This window comes from Pinus tabuliformis, chromosome 5_1 (genome assembly GCF_031772625.1).
Source record: "Pinus tabuliformis cultivar Carrire ecotype Pingquan chromosome 5_1, CPIR1, whole genome shotgun sequence".
Classification (NCBI taxonomy): domain Eukaryota; kingdom Viridiplantae; phylum Streptophyta; class Pinopsida; order Pinales; family Pinaceae; genus Pinus; species Pinus tabuliformis.
Window position 1 is genome coordinate 481,798,120 of NC_142305.1, and position 23,654 is coordinate 481,821,773.

The 23,654-nt window shown below is 40.0% G+C and overlaps 1 pseudogene; it reads left to right on the forward strand.

The window, feature by feature from the left end:
• LOC149165606 (alpha-amylase 1-like) overlaps window positions 1-15,822 on the forward strand; it is a 180,569-nt pseudogene extending 164,747 nt beyond the window's left edge.
• The last annotated feature ends 7,832 nt before the right edge of the window (window positions 15,823-23,654 follow it).

A 23,654-nucleotide genomic window follows, 5' to 3' on the forward strand; every position in this document is an offset into this window, starting at 1 on the left:
ACAGTGATCAGGATATATGGCTGTGAGTTAGCACCATACAGGCTACCAAAGTATGTTCCCATGAGACTCTTTGCACTAGAATACTTCAGGCAGTTCGACAATGCAGATATGATTCACTTCCATAGCAGAAACAAGAAGGCACATCTGAAAATAAGCATCAATTGGGTCCATTCATCTTCAATAAGAGGGAAGAAGCTTGGGATGAGGCAGACCAAATGCTAAAAGCCCTCCACCTCAAGACAAGCTTCTTTTGGGCACCCTATGACCCTAACCATTTCATAAGCCTCAGAAGAATCAAGCATAGGCTTGCTACATATGACCACATTAGCATTCCAGAAGTTGAAAAATATGCTAACTAATTAGAGTGGAAAGAAGGCACATTAGTGGAAGATTATTCTGAAGAAGAATTAGCAGAAAGAGCCATTAAAACTTTAGAAAAGGTAGTTGACTTGGAATATTTTGGACAGGGTTGGTCTTCAGGCCCTTAGCATCATGGAGAAGCTGCCTCTTCATCCACTGTTCCCCAGCAGCCTGCCAAAACAACTGATCAAGCAGCAGACATGGCTAAAGGCAAAACAGTGCAGCAAGAAGAGTCACCTCCAAAAGTGGAACAACAAGTAGAGTAGCAGGAAGGTACAGCCAAGGAACCTGCCTCCACAGAACAACAAGTAGAGCAGCAGGAAGGTACAGCCAAGGAACCTGCCTCCACAGAACAACAAGTAGAGCAGCAGGAAGGTACAGCCAAGGAACCTGCCTCCACAGAACAGCAAACACAAGAGCAAATCCCTCCAAGGCAGGAGGTAACAGTTGAATCATCGGTTTTACAAACACCTGCTAATGAGGAAAGAACAAGGAAAAGGGATAGGCAAGAGGACACTCCTCTTACTACTTCAACGGACCAGCAAGGTGAAAAAAGACAGAGGCTAAATCCCTTTTCAGAGGAGGAATTACCAGAGAGACCAATTGATAATATGCCCCCTCCTAGGATTGAAACATCGGCCAGTTCCTTACAGTAAGGACAGGACATGCCACATGGGGCAGAGGTGAGCTCTTCAAGGCAGCGATCTAAGGCGGACTCTAGCATCAAGCAGCAGTTCATAGATATCAAGAAAAGGAATGAGCCCCTCAAACACCAAATCTACAACCAACTCTTGAAAATGGCACCAACTAATCAACAGAGATTAATGTCTGCTTATGACATTCAAGAACAAAAAATGACTCTTAGTCATTTCAGGCCTACTATGCAGCAACCTCAAACAGCTGCCGATTATATCAGAACTAATCTGGAAATTTTTGCCAAAGATATCCACCCCTTGGATCAGATTGAGCTACACAGGCAAACCAGGGAAATGATATATTCCACATTAGCTGATAATACCCTACTGGCACACCAATTACAAAATTCTTTACACAATACTGCTGCCCAGCTTGAATTAGAAAAGGCATCATGTCAAGCCAAGGACAACAGAATCAAGTCCTTGGAAGAGATCATTATAGAGTTGGGTCATGATCCAAAGGACCCCAGCGGTGTGCAACCATTATTAAAGAAAAGAGATGAAGACATAGCAGCTATGAGAAAGCATATCAAGCTGCCAGCTACCCTTCACCCTCAAACTGGAGAGGTGGCAGAGCAAAAGAAGGATCAGGATGTAGTTGTTTTACTCCTGAGTTTATACAAGAGATTGATGGAAACAGAGAGTGCATTAGAGGTAGCACTAAAAACAAGACAAGGTGAGGCACCAATGCAGCCAGCACAGACATCTGCATCCACTGAAGGTGTGCCACTTTCTACTACTGCAGCAGCTCCGCCCACCGGACAAATATCAGAGGCAGACCTTTCAGCATCAGCACCAACTACAAGAGTATCAGCGTCAACAACAACACCAGAACAGGAACCCAGCCTAAGCATGCAGAACATGATGAAGGAGCTTGAAGCTTTAGAAGCACAGATGGCTGAACTACAAGAGACCAAGGATAAATTGGCTACCATTGAAGAAAAGTATGATAAATCAAAGCAGAGTGTAGCTGAAAAAACAAGAGAGGTAAGGGCTCTTGAGAAGAGAATAAAGGAACTGGAGAAAGAGCTCTCTCTTGACAAGGTTGTAGTTGAAATCAAGAAAATCTTGTGGGTCAATATCGGTCAATCTATCACAGACCAGTGGCAATATATTGAAACTATCCACGAACATATGGATCTCATAAGCAGGGCCCAAAAAGAAAGTCAAAGAGCAAGGGCATCTCTAGGCAATATGCCTGAAATAGCCAATAGGATGATCAATGTCCTTAACAATCACACTGGCCCCCAGCTGGCAGCAATGGGTATCACTAACAGAACTGATACCATTTTACTAATAAAGAGAGTGCTTACTTTGAGAAATCATGTACAGACATTGGACAGAAGGTGTCAAGAAATGCAGACAGAGGTGAAAAAATTCATTGATAAAATTACAACATTACATAACAGAGGTCTTCCCAGCTTGGTAACCAGTGCGGGAAGGTTACTATCTCATGAAAACTATGCTAAAAGAGTCAATACATATGCCACAAACCAGATCACTGCATCAGCAAGTGCCCCAGAGGAAACAGGGTCTCCATCTGGGCAGAGTCTCTATGACAAACTAGAGAATTTATTTTTCATTATGAATGAGATCAGACATCTTTTTGAAGTGCCTCCAAACTATTACAAATATACTGAGGCAGATGAGACTTTTGGCATAATCCTAAGACACCAACTGCCTACACAAGAATCGTGGACGGGATGATACAAACACTGCTGTGAGGAAACAGGTTTTTCACCAAATTTTTGTATATCGATCATAAGTCATCATTTTCAAAAAATTGATATATTTGCTCTGACTGGAAAAGGAGTGGACATAGCCAACTCAGCAATCAAATTTGGCCACCAAAGCAGGACCGACAGATGCAGATGACAAGGTTGAGATAGCCGCACCACGACAAAGCAGTAAAGGGCGTAGTACTCAGAATCAATACGAAGCATCCAACCGACCCGGTTGCCTCCAAAAGTCAAAGAATTTCTGACAGAACTGAACAGTGATTCATTGTCCATTTAAAGTAGCAATAACTATTGTATCTGCTATTTTTGAAAGTTGGTAAAGACAGTTATTGAGCAAATGACTCATCGTTAAGATATTTTGTAAAACGATTGTATATATATCCCCACGCATAAACTTATTGGGGTTGTTGATTTTTCTTCTGAAGAAGCTATGCTGTAATTTCAAACTTTTAATACAAGAAGCTAATGGAATTTCTGAAGTTCTGAGTTGTTTGAAGTGTTGTGGTGTGCTTGCTTGCTGCTACAGGATTCTTGCGCTATTTCATGTCACAATAAGTTTTCTGAACCATGTTATTATGTATTTCGTTCTTTCATAATCCACTTATGCTGTATGTTTCATATGTTTAGCATTAGAGAAAAAGAATAGTCCAGGATTTGTTCATTAAACACCCTTGACTCAGTCTCTACTGTTATGAATGTTCTTCTTCAGAATCAGTTATAAATGTGAAATTCTTAATTGCTCGCATTTACACTGAATCTTTCATGGTAAATACTGTTCAGGAATTCTGATCTGCTCCTGAGTGATATTTCCTTTCTCCATATCACCAGCTTAGTGAAAGATTCTTAGTTGCCTTCTCACTGGCTGGAAATAGTCCATATTCCACAATTTGAAGATTGTTTCATGAGTACCCATATGGCCCTGCAGTTTCATCACTCTCACTCAATACCTCAAACAACACATAATCATAGACTCCATTGCCCAATGGACTGAAACTCCTGAATATTACATTTTAGCTGTTAGAAGACATCATTCAACCAAAACTTTAAAAAAAATTCAGTGCATCATAACTAGCCTAGACATTATTAAAACAAAGCTAAATCCTAAAGAGAGAGCCCTCTCTGATTGCAGGTAGGCTAGGACCTGTGATCCAAAGATTGGTCTGTGGTTACCTCGGCCGTATTCCCTTAGGAGTCAAAGTGAACAACCCGAGTGATAACATAACTAGCGACTCCACTGGGGACAGAACTAATGTTTCAACTGCTATCTGCTCTAGATAGTGGTTCCAAAATTTAAGCAATCCTTTGACCATTCTAAAAATATTCTCAAAAATACCAAAAACAAGTTCAGAAGCTGGCTCCTAAAAAGAGAACTAGGCATACTAGGTCAAATCCTGACCCAAATCCTCCACCTATTTTCAATAACCCTAATTTGATTCCCAGGACTCTCAGGAACCAAAAGGAACCAGAAGAATCTGCTGAGTCCAGCCCTGAGGTAGTTCAGCAAAGTTATATCCCAACCCCTGCCAAACCATAAGTTCACCTTCATATAACCCATTCTTCCCCCTCTTCCTCATCCACTTCCCAAAACATACTGTCCACACCCCCACCCAATACACAAACTGCTATTGTTGTTCCTGTTGTTCCAGTTGTTCCCCTTCTACCTGTTGTCCCACTTATCCCTCCAAATATGGCTAATCGTTATGCTCCCCTTCAGCTACCTGGTAATCCGGGGGCTATGCCTCAGGACTACCAAAGTAAGATCACTTATTTTGATGGAACCAGTACATACACTGCCTTACAACATACCAAGAAAATGCAAGATTACTTTGAAAACTATGAAATAGATTATGATAATGTAAGGATGAAAATTTTTGTCCAAAGCTTAACAGGTGAAGTAAGAACTTGGTTCAGAGCACTTGCTGCAAATTCCATAGCTAACTCAGGCGCTCTTTATCAATCCTTCCTGAACAGATGGGAAAAGAAAAAGGACCCTCTACACATTTTATCTGAGTATGACTCCATAAGGAGAGGCCCTCAAGAAACTGTACTAGATTATTGTACCAGATTCAACACTGTTTATGATGCCATTCCTCAAAATCTTAGGCCTCCACCTGATTTGGCATTAATTAAGTTCCCTGATGGGTTTGATGCTGATATGGCATATCAACTAAGGGAAAGAGCCCCTGCAACTTTGGCAGACATGCAAAACATAGCTGTCAGCGTAGAGGCAAATCTGATTGCTAAAAGAAACCGGGCAAGAACTGAAAGAAGAACCACTTTTAAGGAAGAACCCTCATCATTTGAGCAAAATCTAGATGCAATCATCAAAGGTATGGATAGACTTGGGGACAGGGTGGAAACCATAGAAAGAAAATCATCATGGGAAGGTCAACCAAGCAATATTAGAAACCCAAACTTTAGAAAGAATCAAAATCCTAATGTTGGAAGGACTGATCCAGACCAGCATGTCAGACCTCCTTTCCAAGAAAATTATGCTGAGGCTTCAACATCTAATGAACCAACTGAGGAACCTCACATCAATCTAATGGGTTTGGACAGTGAACATCAAGTCTTCTTAACACAAGAAGATCAATACATTTATAATAACAATCAATTCCACACTAAGTCAGGAGAATCATTTGATTTCAGAGAAGGTTATGATGCAGCTATTTATGAGGTACACAAACAGTATAAACTAAGGACTAGAACCATAGATGTACCTGAACCTCTTAAACCAAGGGACAATAAGCAGCCAAAAAAGACAAATGACAAGACTGCTCTTCCACAATCAGCTGGCAATTCAAACTCACTCACCACAGAAGTCACAGTGGAGGATGTTTTAGAACAACAGACCCCTGAAAACCAGCCATCCCCACTCCATCTCGCAAAGGCAAAGGCAGATACCACCCCGGGAAACAAACAGGGTACCAGTTTCATTCAAAATCATGCCAACCATGAACAAAAGACTATTGACAACCCAGCTGAAAAAGAAAAACCTGCTGCACTTAATGCCAAGATGCAAATAGAAAAGCCCTTTAACTTGGAAACAGAAATAAGTAAGCTAAAGATATCAATTCCTCTTTCGGAATTGGCCAAACATGAAGTATACATACAGCAAATTAACAAGTCACTCCAAGTATCAGACAATAAAGATGTTGTGAATGTCCTAGATGATCAACCAGAGTTGCTGTTTGGCCCCGAGGTTAATGGAAAAACAGAAAATGGTGGGGTTCCACCCTTCTATGTCAGTTTAAACATTCATGATAAGGTTCTACACAATGCAATGTTTGATTCTGGGGCCTCACACAACTTAATGCCCAAATCTGTAATGGAAAAACTCGACTTAGACATCACAAGACCTTATAAAGATCTATTCTCATTTGATTCAAGCCAATTCAGGTGCTTAGGATTGATTAAAGATTTATGTGTCTCCCTGGTCCAATACCCAACCAAAACAATCTTGATGGATGTAGTGGTAGCTGACATACCTCCTAAGTATGGTATGCTCTTGTCCAGATCCTGGGGGGCCAAACTCCAAGGATCTTTGCAATTAGATATGTCCTATGCAACCATTTCAGTCTTTGGGCAGCCAAAGAGATTATACCGTGAAACATTAATGAAATATGTGGTAAGCAGTCAAGAGAAGCCCCAAAACTTCCCAATCTATTCAATACACTCTGACATGGATTCATTTATTCTCTACAATGCTGACATCTGCAGCAAGGCTTATTCTGAACTATTAATAGCAGCAGAAGCAGAGAAATTAAATGAACAATGTGCCCCCAAGACCAAAGGACTTTAGGCATAACTGAGGTAACAACAGAACACAATGTATCAACCAACTTGCAAGAAACCAATCTGCCCATGATCCAACTTACTAAAAATCTCAATCCAAGTCTTGATCATGAAACCTTATGGTACTTAGAATTTGATGGCTCTGTAAACAAGTTAGGAGCTGGGGCAGGAGTCTGGATCCATAATATGCGCAATGACCAGGCTGAGGGTCATGCATACAGGTTAAACTTCCGGTGTACAAACAATATGGATGAGTATGAGGCCCTTTTGTTAGGTCTCAAGCTCATAAAAAATTTGGGTGCAACCAAAGTTTCAATCTTAGGAGATTCAGATCTAATCATACAACAAATCAAAGGAAACTTTACCACGAATGATCTAAGGTTGAGAGCATATAAGGCAGTAGCTATTCAGGTACTTGATACCTTCTCACAATCACAGTTGACTAAAATTTCTAGAGAACTCAATCTACATGCTCACAGCTTGGCAACCTTTGCCAGCACTTGCAAGCTGCCTTTCAAACCCAATCATACTTTCACTGCTGAAATCAAACATAGACCTGCAGTTCCGGACAACATAAAAAATTGGTAGGTCTTTGAGAGTGACACTCAGATAAACAATTTCCTCACTCTAAAAGAGGAATTCTCTGGCATTAACATTGACTCAATCACTGGATATGATCAACAACCCACACACACTATTACACAAAATATATCAGCTGAAACAGCTAATCTGGTTTTGCACCCTACCACTTTTAACAACGAAAGTATGCAAAATTTGAGGCAAATAGATGAAGATGAACTGGCCGAAACAGAAGCAGAGGTAATTGAGCTAAAAGATAATTTTCTGCCCACAGGTTTAACCCCTTTGGAGGACCTGTTTGATTTAAATGATATCTCAAGAAAACCAAAAATGCAACCACTGAATGCTGAAATTGAAGATTGTAACATTGGAACTACACAAAATCCCAAAATGATAAAGTTATCTAAAGCATTACCACCTAAGCAGAAATTGAAGTACATTGAGTTATTTAAAGAGTTCCAAGATGTCTTTGCCTGGAGCTATGAGGACCTCAAATACTATGATACCTCAGTCATCCAGCACACCATACCTTTAAAGGAAAACCAAAAGCCTTTCAAACAAAAACTTAGAAGAGTCAACCCTGTGCTCCTCCCCCTCATTGAAAAAGAAGTGAAACGTATGTATGAAGCAGGAATCATTGCCCCAATCAGGTTCTCAGAATGGATTTCAAACCTAGTGCCTACTAGGAAAAAGACAGGAGAAATCAGACTGTGTGTTGACCTAAGAAATTTAAACAAAGTCTCTCTCAAAGACCATTACCCCTTACCAAAAATGGATCATATCCTGCAAAGGGTAGTGGGAGCCTCTAGGATCTCAATATTAGATGGTTTCTCAGGATTCAATCAGATCCTAGTACACCCGGATGATCAAGACAAAACTGCCTTCACAACACCTTGGGGAACTTTCAAATATGTCAAAATGCCTTTTGGGCTTAAGAATGCAGGGGCCACCTTCCAAAGAGCAATGGATATAGCCTTCGCCAAGGAAATTCATGATTTTCTAGTGGTCTACCTAGATGATCTTACTGCCTTCTCAAAATCAGACCAAGAACACTTAGAACACTTGAGGCAGGTTTTCACAATTTGTAGAAAATATGGCATATCTTTAAATCCAAAAAAATCACTGTTTGGGCTAGAGGAAGGTAAACTCCTAGGACATATAATCTCAAAAGATGGTATTAGGATCGATCCAGATAGAATTCAAGCCATCCTACAAGTACCACATCCAAGAAACATCAAAGAACTACAAAGCTTTCTAGGAAAAATCAACTTCTTGAGAAGGTTCATTCCTAATTTGGCTGAGCTCACAAGACTCTTAAACAACATGCTGAAAAAGGACTCCAAGGTCAAATGGACCATGGAAGCTAGACAAGCCTTTGAGGATATTAAAAGAGCATTGACAAACACACCAGTCCTAACAAGCCTTAGGTTTGATAGAGATTTCATCATTTTTTCTTTTGCTTCTGAGCATACAATTGCTGCTGTTCTGCTACAAAACGATGACCAAGGTTGTGAAAAACCTATTGCATTTTTTAGCAGAGCCCTTAGGGATGCCCCCTTGAAATATCAGATTATGGAAAAACAAGCCTATGCACTGGTAAAAGCAATCAAAGACTTTAGAATCTATATCCTGTACTCCCACACCATTTCCTATGTCCCAAATGCAGTAGTGAAGGACATTTTGACCCAAGAAGGAATTGAAGGTAGGAGGGGCAAATGGATTGCCAAAATCTTAGAATACGACATGGAAATCAAGCCTACCAAACTGATAAAAGGACAAGGTTTAGCCAAGCTGATGGCTGAAACCAATTTCCAAGCCCTTGACATTAATGAATTGGACAACTAACAGGAGATGGCGACTCCACAGATCAACCAAGCCTTTATGCAATCCCCCTGGTATACTGATATATGTTTTGTATTGTTAAACCTACAAGCTCCTCCAGGGTTGTCCAAAACTAAAAAGAGGTTCTTGAAAATGAAAGCATCAAAATTTTGTATTATTGACAACGTTTTGTTTTGGAGAAATCATGAAGGAATCTTACTTTATTGCTTAACATTGGATGAAACTGACAATGTCCTCAAAGAATTTCATGCAGGTGACTGTGGAGGACACTTATACTGGAAATCCACAGCTGATAAAATCCTAAGGGCTGGTTTTTATTGGCCCTCCTTGTTTACTGATGTAAGAAAATTTGTAATGTCTTGTCACAAATGTCAAATCTTTGAAGGGAAGAGAAAGCTGTTGCCTTTACCACTCAAACCTGTTTCAACTGAGAGACCATTCCAGCAATGGGGTTTAGACTTTATTGGTGAAATTCACCCCCCATCCTCTGGCCAACATAGGTGGATTCTGACTGCTACAGACTATTTCACCAAATGGATAGAAGCTGTCCCCTGTAGGCAGGCCAATGACTCCATTATCATACAATTTCTAGAAACCAACATCTTGTCCAGGTTTGGCTGTCCAGGCAAAATTATCACAGACAATGCTGCCGCTTTCAAGTCCAAAAAAGTGATCAATTTCTGTCACAAGTATCATATGACCTTAGGTCATTCCACAGCTTATTATCCTTAAGGCAATGGCCTAGCTGAGTCTTCCAATAAAAGCCTCATCAATATCATCAAAAAAGTTTTGGAGGAAAACAAAAAGAATTGGCATAAGAAGTTAGTGAATGCTCTATGGGCAGATAGACTGACCACCAAAAGATCCATTGGTACAAGCCCATATGAACTGGTTTATGGAATGGAAGCAAGGTTTCCTTCATCTTTAGGTGTTCCTGTAATCAAGTTACTGCAAGAAATACAAGCTGAGCCCAATGACATTCAAAGAAGGATCAATCAGACAATTCATCTACAGCAAACAAGAGAAGAAGTTTATGAAAGAACCCAAGTACTGCAAGAAAAACTCAAAATAATATTTGACAAAAGAACCAAGGCTGAAGACTTCTTTATAGGAAACAAAGTGCTGAGATGGGATTCCAGAAGGGAGGACAAAGGAAAACATGGGAAGTTTGACTTCTTGTGGAAAGGGCCTTATGTAATTTATGTTGTACAAGGTAATAACACCTATTTTCTAAAAAGTTTGGATGGCTCAAACACTGAGGAAGGCCTAGTCAATGGGAGGATGCTTAAGCATTACTTTGATCCCCTCTGATCAAGCACTGCTCAATTGTATATTGTACATAAATTTGTATTTTTAGTATGTTTATTTTTAGCGGATAGATAAAGGTCCAAATGAAGCAGATTTTGAGAAAAACTAAGGTGCTGCACTATGTTGATGAATATTATTCACCTTGTCATGGGAAAATAAGAGAAGGTACTTGGGAACTATCTAGGAGACAAGAAACAATCAGAGAAGCAAGGCAAAAACAGGGCTGTAATTCCACAGCAGATCAACTTAAGGAGTATTACATACAGGTTTCTTGCATTCAGATGGATAGTCTTTGACAAATGGGAAGTTTCAGACTACAAAAAGAGTGAGAACAGAAGGCAATCTGACCTGCTGATCTTGACTTTTCATCTGGAAAAGTCATCCCCAAGTGGAGCCACTGTTAGCCTCCTATACCAATAGGGTTTCATATTTCATGATTGACAGTGGAAGTGCTAAAAATGTTCATCTTTGGTGATATAAAGATTCCATTTTCTGTGGACAAATCAAAAAGTTAAAAAATGTAAAGAGGGTATGCCTTAAAAGAATAATCAAAAGGCAAGAAAATGAACTGGTCAAAAGAAAAAATAATTGAAATGAACCCCAAAGAAAGACCAGGAAAGTGGCCAATCAAAATGCCACTGCTATCTTGATGTATGGATCAATAGTTCAAGCTGTGCCATGCCATGTTTTAAATTGCTTGTTTTAGAGTAGTTAATGAGTACCTGTTCAAACAGTTCAAGCTTGACAGATGACTAGCTGGATAGAGAAAGGAAGGAGCCCACTAGCCTAATCTGGGCCCTTGGAAGATATAAGCGTAGTTTTAGATAGGAGGGAAGCAAAAAGAAAAGAGCATATGAGGGTTTGCAAGTCTAAGTGCACGCTCCCTGAAGTAACAAAAAATGCTAGGTACTAGGTTGGGTAGGTAGCCAGAAGTTGCAGAATCCTGATCCTATTCAGTTTTGGCCTTGATCAAGAAGGCATATGTTAGCAGTTGCAAAGGTATCTATGCAACATTTTGAAGGCAAAGTATAGAAGCATGACTAACTCCCCCTGTTTTCCCCCAAAGACTCTCTTTCTAACATCCCATGGAGGACTTCAGGACTTTCCTAAATAATCCTCCTTGTATTTCTTCTTGGAAATTTCATGACAAGTTTTCACCTTCTTCTCCGAAAAGAAGCCACATTTCTTGTGTAAAATCATTCCCCATCTACTTCTAAAAATCTAAGTTTAATCACTAAACTTAGTTCTCTATTCTTCACTTTCAATCTTTCACATCCCCAATTCACACTGACTTCTAACCCTATTATCTAAATCCCTAAGTGCCCCTTTTCCCCTACTACTATAGCACTATTATGAAAAAAGCCCAAAAAAAAGTATGTAAATACCCCCCCCTTTTGGCATTATAGCCATATTTTCAAAGCTTGGAGAATCCTACAGAATCAAAGGGTTCTGATATTTGGGTTACTTTAAAAGATTGGGGATTGGATTAACATTTGGTTAATTTAATAACCCGTTCCTACCCTTGTCCGCTTTGCAAACCTACAACATTGCATTATTCCCGCCATGGTATAAATCTTGCAAAAACCCACTTTTGTTCAATTTTCCAAAGTATATATTCCGGCGCACCGCACCGCAAAAAACAAAAAATATTATTAAAATCCCCGCCGGGACCCACCGTATCACCTTTGCAGCTCTGCGCCCTGTCGACCGTCGGATCCGGGCCCTCCCATCCGACAGCCCACAACGATAGCAGACCACCCCCGATGCCTGGACGTTAGTGCCCGAAATTGTCAGAAGGGTGACGTCAGGGCTCGGACGCGTGTTGCTCATGGGTTTCGTCGGGCGGCCTCCTGCCAAAACCATACCCGTACCATGAGCGGTCTGATATTACCACTTACCGCCCTCCTATTACCACCATACATCACTCCCACGTCACCCCCACGTCATTGCTGCTTCAACATCACATTAGCGCCCCATCCGCCATTGCTCCGAGCTATCTGCCCTGTCATCTCTCCACGTAGAGTCGCTCATCGGCTGCCACATCATCATTCCGTACCCGACCCCACTTATGACGTCATGCTAACGTCATCCAAAAAAAAGGCGCCAAATACCAAATTTTTTATATAAGGGCGCTAAAGTCGTTTTTTCCCCTTTTTTCGTCGAAATACTTACTGTACTCCTGCATCAGCGGTTACGTTGCTTGTCCGCCAACTCCGAAGATTGCTCCCTCGCTGCTGGCGCCGTGAATTCACCTGTCTATCAACACCATTTTCATACTCTACCCAGGTATTTATCAGTTTCCCTCTGCGTGCCTTGGTTTTTTGCATAATTCACTGAAACAAGCGAGAAAAGAGGGAAAACACAGAAATCGCTAGGAATCCTCAGTAACTGGAGTTTCTTTTCCACACTGTAATCCCAAGTTCACCTACAGAGGTCCCCCATTGTGCCAAATTATCACAAATTCACAGCTTATGGCGCATTTGCGAAACTAAACCATTTCCAGACAAACCCACCGAAAAAACATTTCTTAGTACCAGCATTTGCTCGTTGAATTTCTCCCAGGAGCATTTCATCTCAGTTTCACCCCAATTTGCCTTGTCCCATCTGCAAATTGCCCTGCTCATTGAAATTCACTGCTCTATATTGCTGAGCCCAGAAAATCAAGTTCAAACACAACTTCAAGTATCAGTTGACAATGGAAACCCCTGTGGCATTAAACATTGCACCATTAAATGCCCCACACAAGAACCTGGAATGGTTGGCCCTTGCTGACAGAGATTATCAGATGAGAGAAACTGTAGAGCGGTGCATCACATACCACATAGAAATAGTTTGTGAGTTGAGAAAGAAGCACAGAGATGGTACAAACCTCCTGGGAATCTGGAAATCCAATTTGCCAATCTTCTATCTCCCTCAGGTCAATGAGTTCCCTGACTTGATTCACCAGTGCTGCACAAACTATGACCCCAATCAAAGGGTTGTTCTGAGTCCTTCAGGCTCTGTCTTATTCCATATTACTCCTGAAGCCATCAACCAAATGCTACAGTTTCAACCTACAAAGCCACTGGTTCCTCTTACTATGCAGCTTTTATTAGAGCAGGGTGCCAAGCTCTTCGACTCACAAATTACAAGAATTGGCCAATTATTTATGCGTCCAGATTACCAACCCCAGCAACCTCCACCTTATCTGCATGACTGGTTCAATGACATAGGGAGACTGCTAGTAGATATAATATCCTCCATCCTAGGGTTCAAGACCAGTGAGTTTGGGGATGAGATAACATTGGTAGTGCTATCCATTTTTACCCCACGACAGCCCCCTGCTGTCCAGTATGACTATGCTACATTTATAGCCAGCAAAATTCACGAACAGTTCATGAACTTGGAGAGAGAGAGGGTATTCAAATACACCTCCTTTATATATCATCTGCTATTGTACAATTAGCCTGACAACTTCCCTCTCTTCCTCAAGAAGTTAGATGCAAAGGGAAACCGAAGATCTGTAATGTTCTGGACATCAGTCTGTCATCATATTCATTATTCACCATACACCTACTGTGAGTTTATTGACCTCTTCATTCATCCAGCCTTGTCACTACTGCAGAGTTCCCCTCCTCCTAGACTCACTGATGATATGCAAAAAATCCTCCAGCTGTCCAAGAACTATAGCATTGGGGATTGGTACTTTTACCAAGACCACATAGTGATCAGGATATATGGCTGTGAGTTAGCACCATATAGGCTACCAAAGTATGTTCCCATGAGACTCTTTGCACTAGAATACTTCAGGCAGTTCGGCAATGCAGATATGATTCACTTCCATAGAAGAAACAAGAAGGCACAGCTGAAAATTAAGCATCAATTGGGTCCATTCATCTTCAATAAGAGGGAAGAAGCTTGGGATGAGGCAAACCAAATGCTAAAAGCCCTCCACCTCAAGACAAGCTTCTATTGGGCACCCTATGACCCTAACCATTTCATAAGCCTTAGAATAATCAGGCATAGGCTTGCTACATATGACCACATTAGCATTCCAGAAGTTGAAAAATATGCTAACCAATTAGAGTGGAAATAAGGCAGATTAGTGGAAGATTATTCTAAAGAAGAATTAGCAGAAAGAGCCATTAAAACTTTAGAAAAGGCAGTTGACTTGGAATATTTTGGACAGGTTTGGTCTTCAGGCCCTCAGCATCGTGGAGAAGCTGCCTCTTCATCCACCATTCCCCAGCAACCTGCCAAAACAACTGATCAAGCAGCAAACATGGCTAAAGGCAAAACAGTGCAGCAAGAAGAGTCACCTCCAAATGTGGAACAACAAGTAGAGCAGCAGGAAGGTACAGCCAAGGAACCTGCCTCCAAAAAACAGCAAACACAAGAGCAAATCCATCCAAGGCAGGAGGTAACAGTTGAATCATCGGTTTTACAAACACCAACTAATGAGGAAAGAACAAGGAAAAGGGATAGGCAAGAGGACACTCCTCTTACTACTTCAACGGACCAGCAAGGTGAAAAAAGACAGAGGCTAAATCCCTTTTCAGAGGAGGAATTACCAGAGAGACCAATTGATAATATGCCCCCTCCTAGCATTGAAACATCGGCCAGTTCCTTACAGCAAGGACAGGACATGCCACATGGGGCAGAGGTGAGCTCTTCAAGGCAGTGATCTAAGGCGGACTCTAGCATCAAGCAGCAGTTCATAGATATCAAGAAAAGGAATGAGCCCCTTAAACACCAAATCTACAACCATATCTTGAAAATGGCACCAACTAATCAGCAGAGATTAATGTCTGCTTATGACATTCAAGAACAAAAAATGACTCTTAGTCATTTCAGGCCTACTATGCAGCAACCTCAAACAGCTGCCGATTATATCAGAACTAATCTGGAAATTTTTGCCAAAGATATCCACCCCTTGGATCAGATTGAGCTACACAGGCAAACCGGGGAAATGATATATTCCACATTAGCTGATAAGACCCTACTGGCACACCAATTACAAAATTCTTTACACAATACTGCTGCTCAGCTTGAATTAGAAAATGCATCATCTCAAGCCAAGGACAACAGAATCAAGTCCTTGGAAGAGATCATTATAGAGTTGGGTCATGATCCAAAGGACCCTAGGGGTGTGCAAGCATTATTAAAGAAAAGAGATGAAGACATAGCAGCTATGAGAAAGCATATCAAGCTGCCAGCTACCCTTCACCCTCAAACTGGAGAGGTGGCAGAGCAAAAGAAGGATCAGGATGTAGTTTCTTTACTCCTGAGTTTATACAAGAGATTGATGGAAACAAAGAGTGCATTAGAGGTAGCACTAAAAACAAGACAAGGTGAGGCACCAATGCAGCCAGCATAGACATCTGCATCCACTGAAGGTGTGCCACTTTCTACTACTGCAGCAGCTCCGCCCATCGGACAAACATCAGAGGCAGGCCCTTCAGCATCAGCACCAGCTACAGGAGTATCAGCGCCAGCAACAACACCAGAACAGGGACCCAGCCTAAGCATGTAGAACATGATGAAGGAGCTTGAATATTTAGAAGCACAGATGGCTGAACGACAAGAGACCAAGGATAAATTGGCTGCCATTGAAGAAAAGTATGATAAATCAAAGCAGAGTGTAGCTGAAAAAACAAGAGAGGTAAGGGCTCTTGAGAAGAGAATAAAGGAACTGGAGAAAGAGCTCTCTCTTGACAAGGTTGTAGTTGAAATCAAGAAAATCCTATGGGCCAATATCGGTCAATCTATCACAGACCAGTGGCAATATATTGAAACTATCCACGAACATATGGATCTCATAAGCAGGGCCCAAAAAGAAAGTCAAAGAGCAAGGGCATCTCTAGGGAATATGCCTGAAATAGCCAATAGGATGATCAATGTCCTTAACAATCGCACTGGCCCCCAGCTGGCAGCAATGGGTATCACTAACAGAACTGATACCATTTTACTAATAAAGAGAGTGCTTACTTTGAGAAATCATGTATAGACATTGGACAGAAGGTGTCAAGAAATGCAGACATAGGTGAACAAATTCATTGATAAAATTACAGCATTACATAACAGAGGTCTTCCCAGCTTGGTAACCAGTGCAGGAAGGTTACTATCTCATGAAAACTATGCTAAAAGAGTCAATACATATGCCACAAACCAGATCACTGCATCAGCAAGTGCCCAGAGGAAACATGGCCTCCATCTGGGCAGAGTCTCTATGACAAACTAGAGAATTTATTTTTCATTATGAATGAGATCAAACATCTTTTTGAAGTGCCTCCAAACTATTACAAATATACTGAGGCTGATGAGAATTTTGGCATAATCCTAAGACACCAACTGCCTACACAAGAACGGTGGACGGGATGATACAAACACTGCTGTGAGGAAACAAGTTTTTCACCAAATTTTTGTATATCGATCATAAGTCATCATTTTCAGAAAATTGATATATTTGCTCTGACTGGAAAAGGAGTGGACAGAGCCAACTCAGCAATCAAATTTGGCCACCAAAGCAGGACCGACAGATGCAGATGACGAGGCTGAGATAGCCGCACCACGACAAAGCAGTAAAGGGCGTATTACTCAGAATCAATACGAAGCATCCAACCGACCCGGTTGCCTCCAAAAGTCAAAGAATTTCTGACAGAACTGAACAATCATTCATTGTCCATTTAAAGTAGCAATAACTATTGTATCTGCTATTTTTGAAAGTTGGTAAAGACAGTTATTGAGCAAATGACTCATCGTTAAGATATTTTGTAAAACGATTGTATATATATCCCCACGCATAAACTTATTGGGGTTGTTGATTTTTCTTCTGAAGAAGCTATGCTGTAATTTCAGACTTTTAATACAAGAAGCTAATGGAATTTCTGAAGTTCTGAGTTGTTTGAAGTGTTGTGGTGTGCTTGCTTGCTGCTACAGGATTCCTGCGCTATTTCATGTCACAATAAGTTTTCTGAACCATGTTATTATGTATTTCGTTCTTTCATAATCCACTTATGCTGTATGTTTCATATGTTTAGCATTAGAGAAAAAGAATAGTCCAGGATTTGTTCATTAAACACCCTTGACTCAGTCTCTGTTGTTATGAATGTTCTTCTTCAGAATCAGTTATAAATGTGAAATTCTTAATTGCTCGCATTTACACTGAATCTTTCATGGTAAATACTGTTCAGGAATTCTGATCTGCTCCTGAGTGATATTTCCTTTCTCCATATCACCAGCTTAGTGAAATATTCTTAGTTGCCTTCTCACTGGCTGGAAATAGTCCATATTCCACAATTTGAAGATTGTTTCATGAGTACCCATATGGCCCTGCAGTTTCATCACTCTCACTCAATACCTCAAACAACACATAATCACAGACTCCATTGCCCAATGGACTAAAACTCCTGAATATTACATTTTAGCTGTTAGAAGACATCATTCAACCAAAACTTTAAAAAAAATTCAGTGCATCATAACTAGCCTAGAGATTATTAAAACAAAGCTAAATCCTAAAGAGAGAGCCCTCTCTGGTTGCAGGTAGGCTAGGACCTGTTATCCAAAGATTGGTCTGTGGTTACCTCGACCGTATTCCCTTAGGAGTCAAAGGGAACAACCTGAGTGATAACAGGTATGATTGAGGATATGTATGATAGGATTGAGAGTATTGTTGAGATGGTCTCCACTGTTGCTGTGGGTGATTTTGGTGCTGCCATGGCATGGGTACATTCCATGAATTCTGAGCATACATTTGAACATTTATAGGAAATTGCAAATTTTGATTTGGAAACATACCTTGAGGTGTTGGCCTTGGCTGCCATGGTCTCTTTGTGCCCATGTAATACACGTTTTCCATCTCTGCATTAGTTGCCATATTACAGTTCTGCAAAACCTTAAATTTAGGACAATTAAATATATCATGATGTTCAGTACAGAAATCACAAACTTGGATGTTTTCTAATGGGCAGTCTTTTAAGGCATGTTTCTTCCGACATTTTGGGCAGAAGATAGCCATTATCTGATCTTCATCTTCTTGTTTCTTCTTAGCTTTTAGAGTGTCAATTTGGTTCCCTAGGGTGCTTAACAGATCTGTTTTAAATTCTTCTAACAGATTCCCTATTTCAGCCCTTGTGACACTTGCTGAAGCAAATTTTGTGACTTTGGATGATAGGGTTCTTTTTCCAATTTTAGCTTTGCTCCTTGAATACTTTTTGCATAACTCAGCGATTTCTTCAAAGGGTAAGGCAGAAATGTCACCTTTGCCCATCAAGTTAAGATCATCCATGTATTCCTCTCGGATGCCTTTCAAGAATATTATGCAGATCAAATCAAGAGGCATAGTTCGGTGTTTGGATTTTTGTAAATTGTAGACAAACCGTTCTAAGTATTCCTCCAAGGTTTCATCCTCTTGTTGGCTCATTCTAAAGATATCGTCTTTGGAATCTTTGGATCTACAACAAGGTTGATATTTCCTTAGAAATATTCTTCTCATGCCATCCCAATCAATTATCGCATGCTCACCAAGCCTCATGAACCATCTTAAGGCTGATGCCTTTAATGTCGCTGGGAAGAGTCTAAGCCTACGGGCATCATCTGTGTAGCCATATGTTCGACATACAATGTCAAACTCGAACAAGAATGAATCTGGGTCTTCGGAGGCCATACCATAAAAGTTTGGTAGCATGGATGGAGGTATGTTTTTCATTTTGATCTCATCATCTTCTTGTGGTTCATGTATAGGAAACTTAAAGGTTGACTCTTCTTCATTTGGTGCTGATCCATATCCTTCCTCAGCCATTTCAATAGGTTCCTCTGTGTCAGTGTCACTTGTTTGAAAGAGGAGATTAAAGAAAGATTGTGCGGTCACTGTGCTACTTTCTCCTTGTGTGGAGGATCTAGGAAAGTGCTTCTTCTGTGATTTATGTGCTAATAAAGTTTGCCTTTCGATGAGAGTAAGCCTTTGTCCTGACTTTTGTTTATCCTCTAATGCTTGTATGGTGACTTCCTCAGCTGGTGTTGTATTTCCTAAAGAGTCTACTCCTGATGATAGGTTAGTTTTTGGATGGGGGGTTCTTATGAATCTACCTTGATTGTCTCTAAATCTAGGCATAAATTAACATGATTTCTAAATCTATGTTTTTGCTCGTTTTTGTTTATTGAATTTTTTTTTTTTTAATCCTTTAAGTACGCCTCCCCGGCAACGGTGCCAAAATGTAGTGTCTTATCTAGGGTGCTAGATTAAGCTATATTTATTATCGACCAGGATGCGTAGACTTAGAGGCATGCGTCTACAATATATAGACATAAAGGATTATTAGCTAAGTGGTTATGATGGTAGGTTACAGGACTTCTTTATGGAAGATTGAGGTGTGTTACCTATCACCCAAACACTTAGGTCACTCAGTTCATCTACCTAATTAAAACACTGTCATTCAATTCATCTACCAAATTAAAACACTGTGTATCACTTTAAACCAAGATTTCAATCTCCTTACGGAGACACTGTGCATAAAACCCCTGTTCAGCAAATACTCAGCATTCAACTAATATTCATGAAAGATAAAGACATACTGAAATCATAAGCATACTTTAAAATGATAACAGAGTTCATGACATTGCTTTAAAAGACAACAAAGGATCGAATCCCTTACAGGATACGATTCACGATCTCAGTGATGAACTGTTCAAGCACTATCATAAACATCACTCATACGCATTCTAGTGAAATCAAAAACCAATTCTAATTGTTGTGCATATCATTTAATACCCTAAGTTGCGAATAAAAAGAAATGACAGTATACCAGTTCAACGCAGGGCCCGTCCGTGTTTTCAAAGGTATACTAGACTGTGATCAACCAATTATAGAATCAATATGAAATCGTGACTGAAACTGGGTTTTTCGTATTACGTTTCAACCAAAGCTCTGTTTCGATAACGATACATTTTTTTCTTTTAGAAAAACAATAACCACTGTGTTTACATATGTCTTGCTAAAAACTAACACCGCATACATTTGGAATGTACATTCATTAAGCGGCTGTTGCCGCTTTTATCATGTCACGACTTTTTAAAATGTTTCTATTTTGAACTGATTTCAAAAAGGAACAAAACTAAATCAGTTTAGAATGCTATGCTGTTGATGCCTTTGTCGCCAACATGTTGTGCTTTGACCATCATTGACCGCACATGCAGGAGGGTCGGTTCTGCTGTAGGATAGGTATTTGTCCATGCTTGGAAATTCTACTTTTCATCCCTACCCTTCGCTCTAGCCTAGCTGTCATGCCATATGTCAAACAATAAACCAATTACAGGATGTTGTAACTTCCTGTAGTCATTTTATAAAAAATTCCTAATTCTTTAACATAAAACTCCTAAATCAATTTTAATGCATTTTAATAACTATAGTACTATTAACTAATCAATTTCAAGGGATCTAAGAGATGTATGATGGAAAGAGGTAAGCAAATGATATGTTTTAGGAGGAAAAGGAGGTCATGGGATGGTACCAACACATGGTTCATGAACTGACACATGGTGATGAAACATTAACGGATTTTGATGGATTAGACAACTAGACAAGATCTGGCACGAATCCCCGATTTCGTAGCGCAACCAGTGAAAATTCTAGGTTTTGTGCTATGAAATCTCCTAATTACAAATCCCTTTTTTCGTAGTGCACATTGTGTATTTTTATGAGTTTGTGCTACGAAAACTCCTAGTTGATTTCGTAGTGCATGCCAACTTTAAAACAGTCTTGACACATGACACCTATGAACCAATGTGGGACTAATGATAGTTAAAACAAGATTGTTGACCTTATTTGTCAATGGGAACAAGACTCTACTCTATGTTTTAGACTCCTTAAAAAAACAATAGAAATGACTTTACCAAGACTGACTTACAACTTTGGAATTATACAAGTTGTCGATTTTTTTTTATTTTTTTTTAGTGATAACAGACAGGATCTTAGGAAGTACATTAGATCATGCACTATTTGCGCCATTGCCAAACCGACCATCGAGAAGTAAGGCGTCTATACCCCGCTTCCTACCCCTAGTCAACCTTGGGAATTCATCTCCATGGATTACATGTCAGGCCTTCCTTCCACTAATCATGGAGATGACTGTCTTTTTGTGGTTGTCGACAAGTTCTCGAAGATGGCTATTATGTCGGCCTGCAAGAAGAATATCACAACCAAAGCCACTACTAAACTCTTCTTTGAACAACTGTGGGTACACTTTGGGATCCCACAGTCTATCATCTCAGATTAGGATAGAAGGTTCCTCATCTCATGGAGGAACTCAATGAAATGGGTACCATTTCTTCCCAGGGGGGAAGAATGATCCAGGTGGATATTGGTGGCCACCCATCAATTCCACATGGACCCCCACCATTGCTTCTTTCAGTTTTTTCAGTTTCCTTAATTGTAGCACAATTTACTATTTTTAGCAGTTTTTTGGGTCCTAAACTTCCGGAGTCATCTTGAGGCTCTAAACAACGTTTTTTTGGAAATCTACTGCCATCATTTTTCTGTCCAAAACCATCTTTTCCGTTGTAGTCCTTGGAGAGATCTTTCCAATGAGTTATCATCAGTATCAAATAGAGATAATATTACCAAGTCATGACCCCGGGAAGTTGGTTGTCCAACTCACCCCAATGGGGCCCATAAACTCTTGGTGTTACATCTCCTCGGGTTAGGGTTTTGGTTTTTTACTGTTTGCTCTTATTGTTCAATAATAAAAAGGCCCTTGAGACTCATTGTAAGGCAGTTCAGAGGCATGTAGCCGCCACATCTCTTCTCAGAGATAAGCTACCATCGCCCTAGCTGGTTTAATTCCATTTCTATTTGTAAGCATATTTCAGTATTTTACATTAATGAAATGAAGTATTATTTCCACCGCATCTCTGTATTTATGGTTATCTCTATAATTTGTGGCATTCCTATTTAAATTTAGATCAATAATTACTTATCGTTATGTGATATGATAATGGATAAGCTAGATCTAATTGCTAATGCACATTTTATCCTTTATATGTGATGATCTCGGTATGTTTGAAGTCTGGAATTGCAACGAAGTTATAAGTAAGTATTTGCAGATCTATACTCTTGTTTGCTTTGGAGAAGGTGCGTATACACACTGGTTCAACTCTTCTAAGTAGCATATGCAAAAGAAAAGCTTGATGTTCAAACATGACTGATCTATCAAATCAGTGCTGCTGTTTTACTCTTGTCTGTCAGTGAAGTCTTCTTAGATCTGAAAGTAAAACTGAATGCATAAAGATTTTGTGTCTATTGATTAATTGATTGAGTAAGAAGGGTGATCCTTGCTGCTATCTATTTAGAAATCTGTAAATTGACAGTAGATCTTCAGAATGTCATTGATTGGTACAGTTTGTGGTTCAAAGGTTTTATGATTCAGTATCTTTATAGGCATACGCAAGTTGGGCTAAGGTAAGTTTTGTATAAACGTGAGTTGGATTCATTGAAGGAGTGTATACATTATGACACATGATTTTGAGGTTACAGTTGGTTCTCGTTGTTGATGCAGTGTTCTGGGTTCAGATTTGTTTACTAGTTACAATGATATGTTTGTTCCAGTTGATTGGTTGAATATAATTAAGTTTGAATGAATGGTTGATACAGTTGTGTCAGAGGTTCAATGATTCAATGATTGTTTGATTTAGTATGTCATAGGTTTCATTGATTGATTGTTGCAGATGTATTTGATGGTTGTATTGCAGTGGTGATTGATTTTGAGCTTCAATGTTACTAATGGGTCCAGTGTGAAGATTTGATGAAACGTGGCCTTCATATTGTAGTATTGTGTACCAAGAGTATCCAGTGTGAAAATTTATGAAACGTGGTCCCCGAAGGATATTAAGGGTTGGAGCCTTTAGTGAGGAATTCAAATCTTTCTGCTAGTAGTGGCTGGTGATTTGATCAAGGGGTTGGTGCTCTCTTCAAGAAGTAGTTGGAAAATGAGTGAAGGTTGTAGCCTTCTGTATATCAGAGCCTACGTACTAGTAAATATATCGGCTAGTACAAGAACTACGGGGTTGTAACTCCCTTCTAGTAGTTGCTGGAGAATGAGAGAAGGTTATAGCCTTTTGCAGGTGGGTGCCTGCATACTAGTATGAGTCTACACTACTACAAGATTGTAAACAAATTTTCTTATTATTAAAAGAAGACAGAGACGACAGAAGCAGGTGGTTTTCACCCACATTAGGTTTCCACCTTAAATCTTGGTGTTCATCTGTGCTTCTTATGTGTGATGGTTTATTTTGTTATTACTGCACATGGCTACTGTTTAATGTTTAATAAAGTACTGATGCACTGATAAAATATCAACATATG